This window comes from Trypanosoma brucei, chromosome 3, assembly GCF_000002445.2.
Source record: "Trypanosoma brucei brucei TREU927 chromosome 3, complete sequence".
NCBI lineage: Eukaryota > Euglenozoa > Kinetoplastea > Trypanosomatida > Trypanosomatidae > Trypanosoma > Trypanosoma brucei.
Window position 1 is genome coordinate 876,931 of NC_007276.1, and position 7,240 is coordinate 884,170.

General features: G+C 48.9%; 5 annotated features.

Annotated features, from left to right (window-relative positions):
• Window positions 1–3,711: part of a mobile genetic element that runs on past the window's edge.
• Window positions 1–7,240: part of a sequence feature (This entire sequence corresponds to a 90,616 bp segment at the SP6 end of BAC clone RPCI93-3K10.) that runs on past the window's edge.
• Window positions 1–7,240: part of a sequence feature (sequence corresponds to BAC RPCI93-3K10) that runs on past both edges of the window.
• Window positions 3,464–3,711: a mobile genetic element.
• Window positions 3,764–4,541: a mobile genetic element.

A 7,240-nucleotide genomic window follows, 5' to 3' on the forward strand; every position in this document is an offset into this window, starting at 1 on the left:
CACACTCGGGTTGATCTTCCGCAACATCCATCCATAGTGCCTTGAAGACCCAACCCGAAAGCGTGCCAGTGCCGTTTCTTCTTCCCTCGTCAGTTCTTCTTTATGTTTTGTTGGAAAGTGGTTGCCCGTGATACCAAACCTATGAGTGTTCTCATGGACTTCTTCCTACCTAAGCACTCACTTCGCATAAGCAATGATGTCGGGGATCCATGTGTCTCGCAACTGTGGTAAATCTGCAGCCTTTTTGGCCATTTCATCGCAAACCTCATTCCGTTTCACGCCACAATGGCCAAACACAAATTGCAGTCGGATACGTATCTTCCTTCTCTGAACTTGAAGCAGAAGCCTCCATAGTCGTCTCAGAATTGGGTCCGTTACGGCTAGGGGGCCTGTCTGCAGTGCTGTTAACATTGACAGCGAGTCAGAGAAGATGGACAACCTGCTCGGTGTGCTTCTGTATGCCGGAAGCCATTTCAGCAGCCGTTGCAGTCCTATCTCTAATGCTACGCATTCCGCTCTGTAACTGCATGAGAGTTCCCCTGCTCCGGTTTTGGGTGCGCAAATCAGCGTGTTGTTTCTATAGAGCAGGGCAGCTGCCTCGGACTTCTCACCGAGGGACACGGATCCATCAGTCCACAATTCGTAGTGCTCTCGCCGCGGTGGCTCCTTCCCCCTCCGTGCAAAATGCCGTTCAATCCACTTTTCGGAAGCCTCCCTTTTGACATCGTCAGGGTCATCAGCGCACACAGGCTTTATCTGCGTGTGAAATAGCGATCGGCAGCTGTGGCGGAGCGTCGATGTCTCTAGTGGGTGCTCGCGTGGCTCAATGCGGAGGTGGGGGTAGGACCGCATGATGCGGGAATGTAGGGCTCTGACTGGGTGTTTGCTGTGGTATACTTCCTCAGCACTGCGGCGCAAACATCCGCCTCGTGACTCACACATCAGCATGAATTTCATGCCGCGCACAAGAGTGGTCGTCTTGAGTGGCAGGAGGTTTGCTTCCAGCAGAGAGTCCTCTTTGCGCGTCCCATGCGGTATGCCAGCTATGATGCGACTGGCTTTGTGTTGTGCTGCTGCAAGGAGGTCGCGACTTCGTTCCGAAGCGTCCCAGTACCATACCTCAATGCCATACATGGTGTGTGCCTGTACGAGTGCTAGATAAAAAGCTCTCAGTAGTTGTCGTCTTGGCCCCCATGTAGAAGCTGAGATGGCTGCTATCTGCAGTAGTCGGAAGTCCATCTTGCGTCTCGTTTCGGCCGCATGTGTTGCCATCCCTTGCAGACACTGGAATGTTACTCCTAGAAGCTTCGGTGTCCTGTCAGCTCCTATTCTTTCGCCGTCCAGTTGTAATGTAAGGGGGTGGCGCTCTATACACCCGAAGAGTGTGCACTTTGTTTTCGCTACGTTGACAGACATGAAGTACTCTTTTGACCACTGTAACACTACGTTGAGGCCGCATTGCAGTGTGTGGTTGATGACATCCCTCTCTCTGTATCTCGCAAGTAGCGTCAGGTCGTCTGCAAAGAATCCGTTCTGCAGTAACGGCAGTCCTGCAAGGCGCTGGCTCAACGAGTTCATGACAATAATGAACATGATTGGGCCAAGGACAGTTCCTTGTGGCACTCCTCGTTCAAATGTTCTGCTGCTGGAAAGCTTCTCCTTGAATCTCACTCTGCCAGTTCGGTTACTCAGAAATGATACGCACCACTTCACAATGTGGGGTGATACCTTCATTATGTGCATTTCCCTCGCAATTTTGTCGTGGTCTGCTGTATCGAATGCCTTCTCGTAGTCAACGAATACAGCACCCGTACGAGATTGGTGCGTGGGGCGGCAGAGGGCAGCGCGGACGTGCAGGAGTTGTTCGAGCGTTGAGCATCCGGGGCGAAAGCCTGATTGCTGCGGCGTCAGCTGGGACTCAACAGTGTCTCTAAGCCTCGCGGCAATTATGCGCTCCATGACTTTGCAGAGACAGCTCGTGAGCGTCACAGGCCTGTAAGAATCGAGGTCCTCCGCCTTTTTTCCGGCCTTCAGGATGGGGATGATAACACCAGTCTTCCATGCAGGCGGCACGACTCCCGTTCGTAGGCTCTCATTGAATAGCCTCAGAACAACATTCAGCGCTGTTCTGCCGAGATGTTGCAGTGCCTCGTTGTATAAGCAATCAGGTCCGGCAGCGGATCCACTCGGTAGCAGTTTGATCGATCTCCGTAGTTCAGCCATCGTGATGGGACTGAACTCACTCGCTGTCGTCTTTATGGGTGCCGGTGGGTGTGAGTCGGGGTGTCTTCTTGCGCGGGACGAGTACAGTTTAATGAACCTCTCAGCTTGACGGTAGTCCGTGATGGCCGCGTTATCAACCAGCGCCGCCGGTGTGGTTAGTGGTCGTGGCGCATATACCTTCTTGACAATGTGCCAACTGCAGCGGTCTGACACCGCAAGTCTGGAGCATAGCGTGCTCCATCTCTTCTTTGTGGTACGGTCCAGGATCTGCTTACGCGTGGCTACCAACTTTTCCCTTCGGTGGGAGGGTCCACATCCAGCGATCTCTTCATCGACTTTCGCGAGCTCAGGTGTCCAATGTGGTGGCGTTGCTCTGCAGCCACGGGGGACGGAGACCTTCGTCGCAATGCGGATGGCGGAGCTCAATTTAATGTTCCAGGGTGTTGACGTTCTTCTCTCTACCAATTTTCCTGCAGAGCTCGTCAACCTTGAGACGGAAATTCCTCCAGTTAGCTTTTAGCCATGCGTACATGGGCTTTCGAAGCCGCGGTCGGCTCAGTGCATCTGTGCCGTCTCCAACGATAACGTCGAAAAATATGTGATGGTGATCGCTATTGGGAGAATACAGCGATGCCCACGTGTACACTGTACAATTCCTTGACAGTTTCACATCAGGGGTGGACTCCCCGTGGTGGCGCGTGTACCTGGTGCACTCACCAGTGTTGCAGACCAGAAACTGGTTGTCAATGCATCACTGTGTGAGGGTTTCACCCTTGGTATTTGGTGGGCTCGCGCGATCCCATGCCAACGTGTGTGCGTTAGCGTCTGCACCGATGAGCTGGGAACCGTCAGTCGTCAGAACCGTATATAGGTCAGTTGCCGTGAAGGTGTGTTTTGGTGGGATGTATGCCGACGTGACGGTCAGCGCCGTTTCACGTGCAAGGTGAATTGTTGCATGCACTTGTTCAATGCGACCAACAACGGCCATACCGGTCTCGACTGGTAGGTCCTCCCTCACTAGTGTTGATACACCACCTCCTTTGCAGTTACGAGCTATTCCGTGATGTTTGTAGCCAGCAACGCTAAAGCAAGCCGCCTCTCCAGGCGTCATCCTTGTCTCGCTCAACAGACAAAAGGCGATCCGCTCATCAACAAGGGTTTTGTGGAGTGCTAATCTCTTTCCTTGAGATAGCCCGGCGCAGTTCCACTTCATCCCGCGCAACGACGGGCCGGGATTCTCTTCCACATCACCGGACAGCAGCATCTTAGTGCGGATGATACTGCTGATGGCACGCTGGCACGTGCCCAGGGACCGACAAATGAAAAACGGTGTCCCAGCAAGACGCTGCTGATCACTGTGCTGTATGATGCCGTAGCCGGAGCACAGCATTGTTCCCCATGAAAGGAACGCTGCTAGCTCTTGGCTTCCCCCGATGATACGGGGCACTGGACCCTGGCACCACGTTGAGGTGGCCGGCGTCGCCCCTGAGCAGACTCTTGACAATCACAAACTCGCTGTTGCCGCTCATGGTATTGGAAGCAGGCCCATCCCACCGTGGCAGACCAACACCCAAATAAGCTACGGGTGCTTCTCCTACAAATACGGGAGGGAAAGCGTATACCACATTGAAGTTTGTATTTAGTTACTGATGTGGAATGGAATGGGATGTTTGATGGTATGGTGGAAAGGGTGACTGACATGCCGCAGTTGCCTGACCCGAAGCTCCAGGACATTGTAACCTACATGGGACCGATATTGCTGTCAGCGGAAAAGGGAGTGAAGAAGAGGTGGCAGTGGCTCGTTCCCACCCCGTTGCCTCTCGGCATTGCGAATGTATGCTGCGAAATATCAACACGCGGACACCGCTGCAGTGCCTGAAATGAAAAGTACAAAGCTCGGCTTACAAAGCGTCGAACTCCGACAACCCATGCGACCACTGCGACAGCGAAAAACAGTATGACCCACACTGGTGATGAAATGAGGTGGCGTGAGCACAAAGCCCATGGCTAGTGCCAGTCGAGTGCTGTAACGCATATGGTAAACAAACACGAATATGTCCGCGCGGATGCGCCGTGAATATCGAGGTGCGGCGACACACCGTGCCTTTCATGTATTTTCCGGGATCCTCTTCCAACTGAGAATTCACAGCTAGGAGTGCAGTGTGCGCCGGAATGGGTTTAAGCAAGGAGACTGCTCGGGGAGACGCCGCAGAGCGCATCACGGTGTGTGTGTGTGTTTGGGGGAGGAGGAGGAGCTTGAGCTCAAGAGGTGGACGCACAAATGAACGACAGACACCAAGCAAATGCACATTAACACCAATGTTTCCAACATGTGTGTCACAGCGCCGCAATCAAACCTGACCTTGTACTTTATAGAAAGACACGCGTGGCTTCCACGCGACACCTGAAATCACAACCCAATGCAACGATTTCGATTGAAAGTTACCATTATTATTGAGCTGCCAATGGGTGAAAGATTTTCATGGACAGTGTGTTGTGGAAGAGTGATCATACGGGTCTAAAGGACTTTGGAGATAATTTGCATAGTTTCTCCTCGCGGTGGAACGGTACCACCAGGCGCCGCACCCATTTTCCACTTGTATCTTCTCTTCTTGACACCATAGAAGGATCTGACAACACAAACAGCGCACGCAGCGATCATAAGCAAAGAGCTACCCCCACATACGGGAAAGAAGAGGAGAAAGAGGGATAAAGGGAATCGATAACATCAAAAAAAATTTATGTCAGAAAGTTTAGCGACTTCGCATCTTTAAAATGAGCACACTGTGGGGAAGTGTGCTGTTCCGTCTCCTGTATACTGCGCTATGACGACTCTGAAGGAGTAAAAGAAAACATCGGAATGGAGGGAGGCATACATTATACATAACGAAGAGACTCAACCACATTCATCAACAACAAAAGCAATTCCAATATACACTAGTCAACAACCACCTCAGCGGTGAAGTTAACTCCAACGCGAGGACAGGAAAATATCCCCTAAAAAGAGTCCTGCACGACTTGGTTCGTGATGGATTGGGAAAGGCTCACATTGTACCTTACTTTATGGTAGACAAGACCGTATGCCTTTCCCAAGCCTAACGGTGACGAACGAGAGGACATTGTCTGATACCATAACGAAAGCTAACGGGCAGAAGGTGTCACTTACGTATTTGGTAGCGCGTACCATTTAGTCACATTTGGCATCATAAGCAGCTATAGCGCATTACTCTTCTTCAGGCAACCGAAGTTATGGTATCATTGTGTCATCGTCACTGAGCAGGAAATGTTTTCACAGATGGTATAAGGAAAAGAGTATGTGCTTCTTCTACATAAATTTCTACGAGAAGATAGAGTTTAAGGCTGCGCTTGCATCGATGTATTTCTCAACGTTTCAAAGGAAAGAAGCAGTTGTGAGATGTTGTGGAGCAAGTGAAAGAGATTGAGATAAATATGGATGATATTGGATGATCGGATTCATATGGTGGGGCCTTTACTGCCTTTGTTGAATGGAACTTCCTACAAGCAATGCTGTGATGTGGAGGAACCACGATATGAACTTACTGATTTAGTTGTAACAATTGTATGACGGTTCATGAAAGCATCAGAGTATCTGGAAAACGAGTGATGGGAATGTAAGACATGAGACACACAGCAAAAAATGCAATTCTAATCCAAGTGAGTGGTGAGGTGATGCACAGACATGTTCGTTGTGTTACATTGCTCTGGAGAAGAGACTGAAAGCTTCGGTGTATGGAGTCCATATCATTGGGAGGAATCAACCGTACAAGACATTTTATCACGTACTTCAGTGAGATGTTACACAAGGTATTAGAGAATGTTACTGTGAATAGTAGCCTTAATGGCTGACTTCACCGCAAACGACGTGGGTGGAGCTTACGAAATAAAACGCCTTCAGCGTGGTAAGGAGCTATCTTGACACAAATATGTGTTATTACAAGGAAAGATATCGCCATATGCGTATTATTTTCCTTATGTTGATGTTTTGTGCGTGGCATACAATCAAAAATGTAACGAAGGTTGGATACCCTTACACAACCCATCAAAGACAATTTTCCATCTTGCTGATACGTTTTGTTTGTGTGTGGGGGGGGGGGGGAATTACAGTCAAATGTAATGTCGATCCACAATTGTTTTGATTCATGCAGTAACAGAATATATCGACATTGTGTTTCACCTGACTCAGTCATTATGTCTATAAGGGGAATAAAGGAGGCACTTGATCCTAGGGGGACTTTTGAAAGACAATCTGGAATGGGGAAATCATCTTTATGCGTCATGTGTACTGCACAGGAAGTGTTTGAGATTAAGCGTAAACTTCATTCAAATGAAGAGAACACGAATCCGAAATGTGTGGGTATTATGAAAGCACGATCACCCCCCACACCCACTGAAGATGGGCAAATCGATGAGAAACTGTGGGGTAATGTCAACCACGATAAATGGTGAAGTTGGATACCGAGGTCATCAGTCGTTCTATCAATACTCTACACGATATCAATGGCACTAAAAAAACAACTCATGGCTCCGAAAAGGAAAAAAAAACAGTAGCTGATGTTATTGATCTGTTTCCTTATACTGTAACTTCGCTGCTGAATGCTTCCCTGGACGTGCGCTTCTTCGTGCGTGTAAACACGAAGTTATATCAGCTTTCAGAATGAGGACATGCATTGGTTTTCACGATGAGCGTCTTACACGACATTACAATATGTTATGCCACATCTACTTGAGGTTCAGCATACCTTCACAACATTTTCCCGCTATTGTATTTTTTTTTTTCGATATCATTCTGATTAGGGAAATTGGTTTTAGAATTGGCAGGCAAAAAATATTGGGCAAATGGGTGTCACTTGTATGAGACATATCCTGTTTTGATTTTATGATAAAATATTATTTATGTTATCCTTCATTTTATTAAATATAAGTATGCTTGGTAGAAGTGTGCAAATAGTGCTGCATACGTGTGGGATTCGTCCTAGTGTGGTAGTTATATTATTAC